Consider the following 12807-nt stretch of genomic DNA (forward strand, 5'->3'; position numbering starts at 1 on the left):
GTTTTCTGTTGGCTAATCCAAGTAATCCAGTCTTTAAAGGTTTCTCAACATTCTGTCCTTGGCCTTCTTTTCCAACTTTCTTGGCAATTTCATTTACAATTTGATTACTATCAGCTATGTATTGGTAACTTACAATCTACTATCCAAACAACTCCTCTGTATTCCTAACTCATCTGGCTGTCTAAAAGAGGCTAGAAACTGAACCTAGCCCAAATCAAACTCATGCTCTTCCTTCCAAAACTAGTGTTCTTCTAGAGTTCCTTGCCCATGTGAAAGCTATCACCAGCCATTCAGTATGAAAGTCTGAATTTTTTTTCTTAGGATTTATTTCGTGGGGATAGGGGAAGAAAATAGGGTAGCAAGGTTGTTAGAAGATATCCTTCAAATTTGGCATAGCTTCCCCCTCAGTAGTTTTATAAAGGAAATGCTATAGCAACCAGGTAGGGTGATGCACACCAGCTACTTGGGAGGCTTAGATGGGAGGATTGCTTGAGCCCGGGAGTTCAAAGCTATAGTGTGCCATAATTGCACCTATTAATAGCCACTGCACTCCAGCCTGAGCAACACAGCAAAAAAGCCAAAATGAAATAAAACAGAATAAAAAGAAATGCTACAGCAATTAGAAGGCAATTATATCAAAAGCCACATGGAAATGCAGAATCACAAATCAATGATCAATTCAGGAATAAGAAAATTTTTGCCAATGGTAACTATATCTAACACTTTCAAAGGGTCCCTGTAACTCTTGTCTTTAACACTGTTGAAAAAAATGAATTGTGACATATGCAGTGGTCCATTATTGCAAAATTAAAATAATTTCCCAAGTCTGTACTATGGGGAAAAATTGCAAAAGATGGAATATATACCGTATACAACCAATGGAACATGAGACAAAGCCCTAAATAGTAAGAAAACAACTTCAAAACAGAGTGAAAGCCTAAATTTTAAGGGTCATCTTTGACAACATCCTCTCCTTCAGTGGCATATCCACCTCACCATCTGTCCTGTTAATTATACTTTCCAAATACATCCGGAATACATCCTTTCCCAATAAAGACTGAATTTTCTACAGTTAACAATAACCAAATTCTCTGACATGTGCCTGTAGTATTCTGTAATGTAACTTTCGTGTTTCTCCAGAAGCTGAAATGAAGAGGTAGGACTTTTCCCCAGGACATTCCCTAGGCAGTGTGTTGCCTTGGCTGTCCGTACACTCTAACTTATTTCATTATCATTCAGATATCAAACACAAGCATGTATCATTCGTGGAGTAAATGGCTACTTTAATTCCAAATGAATGTTTATTAGAAACCTTCAGATTTCCAGAATCTGTACCACTTCATTATTTTTTTAGAAAACTTTTAAAAATGTTAAAACTGTCTTAACTTCAAATATTAACACAGATTTAGACCTTGATAAAGGTGATGTTTACATACCATTGTGAATGTACTAAATCCTACCACATAACACAAAATACATCATTTTAAAATGACTTGTTTTTTGTTATGTGAATTTCACCTCGATTAAAAAAAATATGAACACAAAGGGAGAAAATCTCTGAGAGGCTGAGATCCTCTGTAAACGATCTTACATAATTCCACTGGGATAATTATCTATCCAGGCCACAGAAATCAATTTGGATCTACAGTTCTAGGAGAGATTAGGTCAGGCTTTAAATAAAGAAGCTGTAGGCAAGTTAAATCATCGCTGAATTCTTAAATACCACTCGGAGTCCAAGATCTGCACTTCTTCTGAATTATATTCACTGTTCGCACTGTGATAAATTACATGGGCTGGTTCCCAAGATCCATTGTAAAGGTTGATCTATCATCTTTGTTCTTAAAGGTTCCTGGAGAGAGAGTTTTTTTAACCTTTGGTGGCATATTCTAGTATATCACTCTGACCCTCAAAGTTTGTGAGGCTCAGTTAAATCTCTCCTTCAGCTGTAAAAATCCATTTCTCCTGTGTTAAATTCTCAGTAGGAATAGGTAACTAGACCATGAGCCTAGGCATTAGATGGCCTGAGTACAAGTTCTGGGTTCAAATTCTGGCATGTCCATCATCAGGTTGCCAACCTTCTTAAACCTCAGTTTCCTTTTAGGTAAAATAGAGATAATAATGTCTGTTTTATATGGTTCTTTCAATTCCTAAATTAGAAAATGTATATGATAATATGCAGTTAATTTTAAAGATAATTATTACCACAAGAAGACATAATTCTCTGCCCTCAACAAATTCTGTTTAGTTTGGACAATCAAATTTAAGTCTGAAATTTTTATGCTGCACAAGACAGCATATGGTTAAGTTTCAAATGAATGATATATTTCACCACCATAGTCACTGCCGAAAATATTAAATAACACCAGATTCTAAGTCAATCCAGAAAGCTATCCTGTCCACTGGATCCCTTTACTTCACTAGTATCTATTATTCATTTGTTATGGGAGAGAAAGTTTATGTAAGAAACTGTTTCTGCCATCAGAGCTTATGATCCTGCTTGGAGCACAAGACATGAATACAAATGAATAAAATAGAAAGCAGCAGGTGTTAAGTGCTAGAATCCTAGGAAAATAAACTTCATACAAACTTAGAACATTAATACAGGGTCAACACTAAGAATAATTTTGTAGTTCAGCCCTCAAGTAGGCTGTCATTAGACATTGGGTAAATACATCAATAAAAAAGTAATTTTCATAAAATCAAGACAAAAAGGGGAGTTTTATGAAATTGCACTAGAGAATCATAAAAATTCAGCACTGGGAAGGACATTAGCTATCTTTGAGCCTGTTGGTTTTTGACGTGGTTTGATATCCCCCTCCCCACCCCACCCCACCCCACCCCACCCCAGGGGTATTACAAATACTAGAAGGGTATTTTTGGTTGTTAGGGCTAGAGGTAGGGGAGCATTAGTTGGTGGGACCTAGAAATGCTAAACATGCTTCAAAATGCAGGGGACACACCTGCCCAAAAAATAATTGTCCTGCCCCCATCCTCCCCTCTCAGCCTCTCAACCTCCTCGCCCCCTCTTACATAGAAGGAGAAACAGATGCTTGTGTAGGATAAGAAATTTTTCCATAATCTAGTGAGTTTGGCACAGTCTATCAGGCAGTGCTAGCAAATAGGAATATCATGTGAGCCGTAAATGCAAGCCACATGTCATATTAAACTTGCTAATAGTCACATTAAAATATTTTTCACCTGGTGAGATTAATTTTAACAATGTATTTTCTTTAACCCTGTATATGTAAAGCATTATCCTTTCAACATATTTAATATTAATATAGTCAATATAAAATTATCATGAGATATGTCATGATTTGGTTGTGCTAGGTTTTCAAAATCTGGTATATATTTACACTTTTAACAGCACATCTCCATTCAGACCAGCCACAGTTCAAGTGCTTAATAGCCACATGTAGCTAGTGGCCCCCATATGGTAGCTCCAGGAGATCGTGTGTCTTTCTTACAGACGTATATCATAAGCCGCCGAGTGAAGAACCTCAGCTGACTCTATCTACTGTTCCTGTCACTGTGTCATAGAAAGAGATGAGATTAGTCTGACAGACTGTTTTGCAGAAAGCCGAAGCCATGTTCATTATTATTTTGTATCTTCTGGTCTTATAAGCAGTTGCAAATTGATTTCTGCATGAGTCACTTGAGTATTTTTTTAGGTTTGAAACTAACTTGCCCATTTTATAATTCCAGGCTTGACTTATTTTTTTTTTCTGAAAAATATGCAATCTCTTTGCCATTTGCCCTAATTGCTTTCATTGTCCATACAGGACAGTACCTGAGCACATGTGTCCAGCCTTTCTTGTCATACTTTTATATGCCTTAGTTCTTCTTAGGGCTCTACTTTTGGTAGTGATATTTGCCTAAATTTTCCTGGTTGAGACTTCCATAAGCATTCTCATATTTCCTCCAGCTAATAAAAGTATTTATGTCTTAACTCATTTGGTTTTTTTTTTTTTTTTACAAGATCTGTTTTATGTGTTACTAAGCTCCTTCTGGCATTCTTTCATGCTGTATTGAGTATAACCATTTTATCCATGTTATCATTTCTCTAGAGCTTGGTTATTAAATGATAACATTTTGCTTGGGGTATTATATAATTATTTTTCATAAATATTTCATAAATCTTTGATTTCTACTTGGCTTTCAATTAAAATACCCCTGAAGTAAGGACTATAAATACATACAGATATATATTTTTTATTTGGATTTTAAATATAAGACATATGAATTTGAATGTTATGTCTTTAACTCCAGCAAGACATAGATTTTGAAGTATATTGAGCCTATACATCAGTGGCTTAAATTATGAAAAAGAGGCAATCATATCATCTTGTCAGAAAAATTTAAGGGAATGAGTTATCCGTCAGTTGGCTGGGATTTGGTAACTGTATGTCCTAAGAACAGAGTAAAATAAATGGTCTTTTCTAGTCTATGTATGTTTTTGTGTGTGTCCATTTCTTCTCAACCAAAATAGAGAGTTGTATAATCTGAACAATGTATCTATATGTCTGCTTTTGTCTAAGCTTTCTGGCTGATTTTTCTGTGAGGGTCCCTACTGTAAATATTTTAGGCTTTGCCAACTTAATGATCTCTTTCACAGTCACTCACCTCTGCCTTGAATTATAGCGTGAAAGCAGCCACAGACAACATGCAGACTGATGGGCCTGGCTGTGTTGCAATCAAGCTTCATTCGCAAAAACAGGATTAGGCTAGATTTGGCCCATAAACCATAATTTGCTAGATTATGGAAAATTATGTTCTAGCTATTCCAGAATCATTTCCTTCTCTTTGACAGTAGACTGGCCATTCCGTCTCCCATTGTGACTCTAGAATGATATTCAGTTACTATAATGACCTTTGACTATGAAGAAGACAGGTACAGGGAGTGATTCTTATCTGACTATGAAACTGTTTATTTTCTTTCTAGTTCTCCAGCTAAGTGCATTGTAAAACTGATTTATACTTCTGCTTTTAAAACAAAATTTACCCAATGTTTCCATTGTTGTTTTAATTAGTAGTTTCCATAAAACCTCACCCTCTGCTTTGGGCCCATCACTTCTCAGCGTTCTACCCTTAATTTTTATACATTTCCTCCTTTGTATTCATTTGCTGAGTGCTGAATGCTCCTTAACTTTCTAACTTACACCATGGTGTAAGAACAGTGTTCCAGCTCACCCAGGATTTGCTACAAGTGTTTCTCCATAAAAATGTAAGGACACATTTCTAATGCTATAAACTGACATGAACAATTGCAAGATTACACATGGCTAAAGCCATCACCACTGAGGCCAATTTGAAGATCTTTCATTGATAGAAGTTAAGTATGTTGCTTGTGAAATACTGCTGTGTGTAAACATACCAAAAACAAATGCAACATGATAGCCAAAACTTTCAACAGAGCTGCAGAGCTCCTAGTATCTGTTTGTGGATACTCCACGGATGGTTATTGTTCAAGTGTTAAGTGGCCAAGTTACAATTGCTATGGGAACTGTAACTGAAACTTGACCTTTGATACACTTACATGTTCAACCATAAGCTGCATTAACAGACTGTTGCATTTACCTGGTGTTTCTAGGCAGCTTAGTTTTAGGCTTTCAAGGAAAGTAACTTGTACTAAAGATTGTTTGGGAAGGAGAAAGTAGAAAGCTTGATTCCTTTCAGAATCTCATCCACTCCTAGCATCAGAGGTTATTTCTGCAGAATTAGCTTGTAACAATGCTTTTCAAGGCTAGGTAACGAATTCTTAAATAGAGACAACTACTCTTTTAAAGTAAATAGAGGACTCTTATTTATCAGGAAGTCAGTTGCCTGACAATTTGTGTTGATTGATGAGGACTTTGGCTAGAGCCTCTAAGCAGGTAGATTTCCTGTGGCTTTCAGAAAGCAGTAGGAGAGGAATAGCCATGGACAGTGAGTAGCCATGTGTGAGAAATAACCATCATTAATTCTCTCACTTCCTCCATCGCATCAAATTCAAAAATGACTGAATAACACACTATGGTTATTCATGGTTATTAAAATAATTCCCCCCATTGTTTTATTATGGCACCTCCTCAAATTAAATCAATTAAACTTTCCTTTATGATTGTGCAAATTTGAATATTCTGAGTAAATATGAACTATCAGGCTTATGAAGCCTCTACAAGGTTTCAGAGTACTAAAATCCAAAGGAGCCAAGGAGGCTAACTAGAAAAGAAAGGGGTTAACATTTATAAAGCATCTCCTGTGTGCTGAGCACTATGATGGATGTTTTATGTGTGCAATCTCCTTTAATCCCTAAGATTTTCCATGTGACAGATGTTGTTACCCAACTTTCCCAAAACCTTTGGGTTCATTCAACACCCTTTGTGTATTTGCAGGTTTCTAGTTCAGCAAATAATATTTCTAATATGTTTATCAAATAGCTCAAAGTTTCCATAAAATGTTGCACTTGTGCATGAAATACCAATATCAGCTAATATGTCTAAATTTATTTAAGGGGTGAGGTCCATAAATTGAACAACAGTTTTTATAATAGTAATGAAGCATGAGGTTGACATAAATAAAAATGAAAGGGGAAATGGAAATCAAGAGAGAGTCAAAATAAAGGCTTTAGTTCCTTTTAATTCCTTTGTTGACACTTTTTTCATTTATATACAAGTGTGTAAGTTATGTACATTGCAGATATCAGAGGATTTGTTAACAATGTGGTTAAAATTCTTATACTCCTAGCTATGCAACTTTTCCACCTTAGTTTATAGCAAAGCTGGCCTTGCAGTGCAGTGCCGTTTTGTTGTTGTGTTGTGTTTGGTGTTTTTTTTTTTTTTTTTGTTTTTTTAGAGCAAAACTGAGAGGAAAGTACAGAATCTCCACATCCCCCTTCCCTACACACACAGAGCCTCCCTCATTATCAAGATCCCACAGCAGAGTGGTACATTTGTTCAAATTGATGAATCTACATTGACACATCCTCACCACCCAAAATCTGTAATTTACACTAGGGTTCACTTTTGGTGTTGTACATTCCATAGGTTTGGAAAAGTGTATAATGTCATGTATCCACCATTATAATATCACACAGTGGTTTCATGGCCTCCAAAATCCTCTGTGCTCTACCTGTTCATTCCTCCCTCAACCCCAACCCCTATCAACCACTGATTTTTTACCGCCTCCATAATCCTGCCCTTTCCAAAATGTCATATAAGTGGAATTGTACAGTATGTATCCCTTTGAGATTGGCTTCTTTCACTTGGTAATATGCTATTAAGTTTCTTCCATGTCTTTTCATGGCTTGATAGCTCATTTCTTTTTAGCAATGAATAATATTCCATTGTTTCGATGTACCACAGTTTACCCACTCACCCACCAAAGGACAGCTTGGTTGATTTCAAGTTTTGGCAATTATGAATAGATCTGCTATAAACATTTGTGTGCAGGTTTTTGTGTAGATATGTTTTTAACTCTTTAGGGTAAATACCAAGGAGCATGATTGCTCTATTTTATGGTGAGAGTATATTTAGTTTTAGAAGAAGCTGCCAAACTATCTTTCAAAGTAGCTGTACCATTTTGTATTCCCCCAGCAATGAATGAGGGTTCTTATTGCTCCACATCCTCACCGTCATTTAGTGTTGTCTATGTCCTAGATTTTAGGCATTCTAATTGGTGTGGAGTGGTTATATTGCCTTTTAAAACACAGTACAGTGTTTCAATCGTGTAATAGAGACAGATTATTCTGGATTGCAATATAAAATCTTGGCACATCAATTTTCTCTTCCTCTCTCCATCTAGGTTAACTGTTGCCCCTGAAGGCATTTAAGTTTGCTCTCTCTAATGTAGAACTGTTTCTTCAAATGGAGTATTTCTTTTTTTTTTTTTTTATTTTATTTTTTTTTTTATTATATATATATATTTTTTTCCATTTAGTTTTACAGACTCAAAGAGTCTAACAGTATATCTTGTTAGATACAGTATGTCCTCATAATGTATACATTATTTCTTGTACAATGATATGAAATAATATGGGAAATATTCATGATAAATTATTAAGTGAACAGTGCAAGTTAAAAACAATAGTTTCATATTTTTTTCCCCACCCCCCCTTTCCCGAGTCAGCACCTTCAAGTGTTACCACTCCCCAAACGGTGTGCAATGCACTCGTTGTGTAGGCATACCCCCATCCCCTCCCCCACCCCCCACCTCAGTCTGATGTCCAATTGGTGTCATTCCCAGATTTGTATTTAGGTGATGATCAGGGAAACCAATTTTCTGGTGAGTACATGTGATGCTTGTTTTTCCATTCTTGGGATACTTCACTTAATATAATGGGTTCCAACTCTCTCCAGGAGAACCATAGAGATGTCGTATCTTCATCATTCCTTATAGCTGAGTAATATTCCATGGTATACATATACCACAGCTTACTAATCCAATCATGTATTGATGGGCATTTGGGTTGTTTCCACATCTTTGCTATTGTGAATTGTGCTGCTATAAACATTTGGGTACACGTGCCTTTGTTATAGAATGACCTTTTTTCCTTTGGGTATATGCCCAGTAATGGGATTGCTGGGTCAAATGGCAGGTCTACTTGAATCTGTTTAAAATACCTCCATAATGCTTTCCACAGGGGTTGCACTAGTTTGCAGTCCCACCAGCAGTGTATTAGTGTTCCTGTCTCTCCACACCCACGCCAACATGTGTTGTTTTGGGTTTTTTTGATAAAGGCCATTCTCACTGGGGTTAAGTGATATCTCATTGTGGTTTTGATTTGCATTTCCCTGATGATTAGAGATGTTGAACACTTTTTCATATGTTTGTTAGCCATTTTTATATCTTCTTTTGAAAAATTTCTATTCATGTCCTTTGCCCACTTTTTGATAGGATTGCTTGATTTTTTCTTGCTGATTTTCCTGAGTTCTAAATAGATTCTTGTTATCAGTCCTTTATCTGATGTGTAGTATGCAAAAATTTTTTCCCATTCTGTAGGTGATCTGTTTATTCTCTGGACTGTTTCTTTGGCTGTGCAGAAGCTTTTTAGTTTAATCATGTCCCATTCATTTATTTTTGTTGCTGCTGTGATTGCCTTGGGGGTCTTCTTCATAAATTCTCTGCCTAGGCCAATGTCTGTAAGAGTCTTTCCTACATTTTCTTCTAGAATTCTGATTGTATCACGCCTAAGGTTTAAGTCTGTTATCCACCGTGATTTGATTTTTGTGAGAGGTGAAAGCTGTGGGTCCTGTTTCATTCTTCTGCAAGTGGCTAACCAATTCTCCCAGCACCATTTGTTGAATAGGGATTCTTGTCCCCGGAGTATATTCTTTCCCGCTTTGTCAAAAATTAGGTGACTATATGAGGATGGTTCTATATTTGGATTTTCTGTTGTGTTCCACTGGTCTGTGTCCCTGCACTTGTGCCAATACCAGGCTGTTTTAAGAACCACGGCCTTGTAGTATAGTTTGAGGTCTGGCAAATTAATACCTCCCATTTTGTTTTTATTGCTTAAAATTGCTTTTGCTATACGGGGTCTTCTTTGATTCCATACAAATTGTATAATTATTTTCTCTATGTCTGTAAAGAATGATGTTGGTAATTTAATAGGGATTGCATTGAATTTGTAGATCACTTTGGGTAGTATAGACATTTTAACAATGTTGATTCTTCCGATCCACGAGCATGGTATATTTTTCCATCTATTTGCAAGTTCTGCTATTTCTTTTCTCAGTGTTTCATAGTTTTCCTTATAGAGGTTTATTTCTGTTATTTCTTAGAGGAATAAAATCGAGTTTCCTTATAGTTAATAGAAGTAAAAAGTGAAGGTATCTTCTAGTACTCCATTGGAAGGGTTATCAAATTCCAAAGGCTAGTCATCAACTTCTCAAGTTCGGAAATTCAGTTCAGCATCACTTTAGCATTGATTAGATTCAATGGAATGGATTCTCAGTATACAAATTCATGAATAAATGATGTTTAAGCTAGATGCAGATTTCTTCCTTGGTACTAATGCAATTGTGTCTACATTCCAAGGGACCCACTTTCTAGTATCATGTTGACTGAGTACTGTGGCCAGTCCACAGAGTTGGAATGGACCTGCTACCCAAAATGTGATTTGGATTTCTAGACTGATTTTGCCATCCACACACCAGCAAGGCTTTCTGTGAAGGACAGGATAGGTCTTTCAAGCTGATCTGAAAATATTTTGAGAGATGTGAAAGAAGGAAAAAAAAATGCCTTTGGGCTTTTTATGGTGGTTAAGGGACGGGGTTGGGGTGAGGGTTGCCATGATTGATTTGAACTTACTGCCAGTGACAAAGGAAGAGCCCTGGGCTTTCTTATTAGCTTGTCCTGATGTTGGACAGAAAGGGAAGAAAAAGGGGTAAGGCATAAAAGATGTCTGTAGTCAAACATCAGAAAATAGAGTCAGACTCTTTCTTATACTGGGTCTTCAGATATGTAAGAAAAAGATTGTTTAAACGTGGAATTGAGCAAAGTACAGTGAATCCTCTTGAAATGTTTCATATGGTATAAGGTTAAGTCTAAGTGGAGTCTTTATCCCATGACAGCGTAAGCCTTTCTGGTTTACAGAATATTAGGATTTTGTGACTCTACCTTTTGAGCACTGTTAGGGGGAAAAAAAAAACTATAAATACTTGTTCTTTACTTCTGTTCATGGGATTTCTCTTCAAAATGTTCTTTGACATTAGAGACTTTGGTACATTTTCGGACCCAGTCTTTCTTGCTCTTTAGCCTGGGTATGAACATATCTTTGTAGGTGATCTCTTCAGGTTAGAAAAACCCATCTTTCGTGGGTATAATTAGACAATTTTAACCTATAGTGTTCCAAGGAAACTGTACTCTCCACCACGTATTAATACAATCACTTTCAATTTTTTAACAGACTGGATGATAGTGTCTTCTTTCTGTGGCTTATGAAGTCTCCTCCTGAATGTTATTACAGAACACTGACCCTATTCTCCCATGCCATCATTTAAAAATAAAATAATGTATTGTGGAATATTGGTCAAAATTCCTATCAACAACTATTTGATGCATGAGGAGTAAAGTAGCAAAGTTGAGATCAATTCTGAGTGACTGTGACCAACTGTTCTGTTTTGTTCTCCTGAGGACAGAACAAAAGAATATATTCAAAGAGAAACAAGCAAGATTCATAATACACTTGAAAAACATCTGCAAATATAAGGAAGATTCAGAGAAAAAAAATCTCTTCTTAAAGGGCTTCCTTTAAACTGTTTATTTTAAATATTCTCACGAGTAGGAGAACAAAGTAGATTCTGTGACTCCAACAGTCTAAGTTAGTGGTTCTTAATCTATTTGGAGTTATACATCTGTGTGAGAATTAATGAAAATCCTTGGTGTTAAATGAAGCAACATTTGCCTTTGACCTATGATGTGCATTATGCTACTTAATACTAATTTTAGGCTCTTTAGAAGGTTAAAAATCATTTCAAAGGGCAGGAATTTGTTTCATGAACTACTTAGTCCTTGGTAGAATAGTTTTTCATTATCGACTGGCTATGTTTATATAGAATTTCCAATTTATCTCAGAATCTCTTTGTATCATTCAACTAATACCCCATTTTTTGAGCCGAAATGTAAGATGCACAGTCTTATAGGAATATGTTTAGAATAAAAAGGCCCCTTAACCAAGGCTTATAAGGATCAGACATACAAAATAATAATAGCAATTTTTAAAAAAATTTTTTTATTTCAGCATATTATGAGGTTACAAATGTTTAGGTTATGTATATTGCCTATGCCCCACCTGAGTCAGAGCTTCAAGCATGTTCATCCCCCAGATGGTGCACATCCCACTCATTATGTGTGTATATACCCATCCCCTCCTCCCCCCTCCCATCTGCCCAACACCTGATGAATGTTATTACTATATGTGCACTTAGGTGTTGAATTTGATGGTGAGTACATGTGGTGAATAGCAACTTTTAATCGAGTGGTTTATGATGTGCTGGGCATAGTACAAAGCACTATCTCATTTAATCCTCCAACAACCTTATGATATGGGTATTAATCCCATTTCATTGATGAGTAAACTGAAGCTTAGAAAGATTAAATAATTTGCCTAAGTATTAATTGAGCAGCTGCTGCATGTCTGATAATAGAAAGATATAAATGAAGCAAAACATGGACTTAGTAAACTTTTAAAACTAAAAGATTTTTTAAATTAATTACATTTTTAAATGTGTATATTTGAAATTATAAAATGCAATTTCTAGCCTTATGGTTTATTATATCCCAACTAATGGTATAGAGAGATGACTTCTCCCAAAACTCTAGAAGTGTTCATTTAAGAAGTGAAGTATTCTTTCACAGGTCTGTTGATATGGCAGTCAAACAAGCAAACACACCTCAGGTATTTGAACTTGAGAAAAAGTAAAATCTCAGACTTCATACAAGATCATTTTTATGAACCCAAAACTCATCTCTCTGGATTGTACAAATAGCAAATGATCAACATAGCTCAATGGTGACATTAAATGTATTTCAAATAGATGTGACATTGCTGCCTCTTTATTTATAGCTGTGAACAGCTGTGTACTTTCAAAATAACAAACTTTTTAAGGAGAAAAAAGAATAGAAGAGAGAAAAATATGCTTGGGGAGTTTCTTTTTATGCTTACTATTTTGAAATAGTTTTGTTTAAAGGCAGTGTATTCATGTTCTTTCCCATTATTCTTTTACATTTAGATATCATACCATCTTTCCTTTAATGTTTATGATGAATATTCATAGCTTTGTTATAGAGGACAAAGGCTTTTTTTTTTTTAAAGATTTTGCTTCA

Source organism: Eulemur rufifrons, chromosome 16 (assembly GCF_041146395.1).
Source record: "Eulemur rufifrons isolate Redbay chromosome 16, OSU_ERuf_1, whole genome shotgun sequence".
NCBI classification, from domain to species: domain Eukaryota; kingdom Metazoa; phylum Chordata; class Mammalia; order Primates; family Lemuridae; genus Eulemur; species Eulemur rufifrons.